This window comes from Bos indicus x Bos taurus, chromosome 2 (genome assembly GCF_003369695.1).
Source record: "Bos indicus x Bos taurus breed Angus x Brahman F1 hybrid chromosome 2, Bos_hybrid_MaternalHap_v2.0, whole genome shotgun sequence".
Taxonomy (NCBI): domain Eukaryota; kingdom Metazoa; phylum Chordata; class Mammalia; order Artiodactyla; family Bovidae; genus Bos; species Bos indicus x Bos taurus.
Window position 1 is genome coordinate 125784704 of NC_040077.1, and position 1663 is coordinate 125786366.

The 1663-nt window shown below is 50.4% G+C and overlaps 1 pseudogene; it reads right to left on the minus strand.

Moving 5' to 3' along the window:
• Positions 1–722: 722 nt before the first annotated feature.
• Positions 723–1418, minus strand: LOC113878304 (annotated as a pseudogene).
• Between the last annotated feature and the right edge of the window lie 245 nt (positions 1419–1663).

The following is a 1663-nucleotide window of genomic DNA, read 5'->3' on the forward strand; positions in this document are numbered from 1 at the left end:
ATTGCCCCAGCGAATAATTCCAAACAGGAAGCTCAGCTGGGTCTTCGCTGATGGCAGCTTGAGCACTCAGCAGTGCCCGCTGCCTGATCAGATGTGGTGAGGGAAATCTGTTGTGTCTATGTGTACTGATTTTATATGGCTGCTGGAATAAATTACCAAAACCCTAGTGGCTTAAAACAACACAAGTTTATTATCTTACAGTTTGGGAGGTCATAGGCCTAAAATGAGTCTAACTGGGCTAAAATCAAGGGCTTCCCAAGTGGCTCGAGTGGTAAAGAACCTGCCTGCCAAAGCAGGAGACAGAAGAGACCTGAGTCCGATCTCTGGGTAGGAAGGATCCCCTGGAGGAAGACATGGCAGTCCACTCCAGTACTCTTGCCTGGAGAATCCCATGGACAGAGGAGCCTGGTGGGCTACGGTCCATAGAGTCTCACAGAGTTGGACATGACCGAAGTGACTGAGCACGGGCTAAAATCAAGGTGTCTGCAAGGCTGCAGTCCTTTCTGGAGTCTCTAGAGGAGAATCAGTTTTCTTGCTTTTTCCAGCATCTAGAGGCTGCCTGCATTCCCTGGCTTGTTCCCTCCTTCCATCTTTAAAACCAGCCATGGCCAGGAGACTCTCACCTCACTCCACCCTGCCTCTGACTCTGTCTTCTGCTTCCACATCTAAGGACTCTTGGGATGACACTGGGTCCATCTAGATAATTCAGGAGAATCTCCCTATTTTTTAATTTTTCTGGTTAGAGGCTTATTCAACCCAAAACAATCTCTTTCAACTTTATTGAGGTGGCTGACCGCGTCCACGACGAAATCCTCCTCTGACCTGGAATTCAGTTGCTGACCCAGCCTCGGTCGGCACCAGGGGGCGCGGCGCTTTGTCTGTAGGTGTCTCTGTCGGCTTCTCCTCACGTGAGTCTTGCAGGTTGCTCTCCCTCCAGACCTTTGGGCCGCGGCCAGCCAGTCTCAGGACGGCTGCGGCGCAGAGTTGGCAGGCACGATCTCAGGGGGCAGGTGGAGGTAATTGCGGAGATAGTGGATGCCCTCGTTGGTGAGGTACCAGCAGAAGTGTCTCCAGGCAAACTGTTCCTTCACATAGCCTCACGATTTGAGAGACAGCATGGCTTTCATGACATGAAGATCAGGCACGTTCTTGTCTCCCAGCTCTGGGTGCTTGGGCATCCTTCTTGGCCACCATCACCCCCTCCTTAAAAAGGAGTTCATAAATGGCAATCCGGTTCTTCTTGGGCATCAACATCACAACGGCTGCTGCGTCCAGGGGCTGAGCTGGAAAAGCGAGAATCTCCCTATTTTTAAGGTTGGCTGATTAGAGACTTCAATTCTTTCTGCCTACTTTAAACTCCAATACTTAAACTCCAATACTTGGCCACCTGATGTGAAGAGCTGAGTCATTGGAAAAGACCGTGATGCTGGGAAAGATTGAAGGAAGGAGGAGAAGGGGACGACAGAGGATGCGATGGTTGGATGGCATCACTGACACAATGGACATGAGTTTGAGTGAACTCCAGGAGTTGGTGATGGACAGGGAAGCCTGGCATGCTGCAGTCCATGGTGTCACAGAGTCGGATACGACTGAGCGACCAAACTGAACCTTAATTTACCCTTTGCCCTATAAAATATATCCCCAGATCCTAATCCTAATTAGG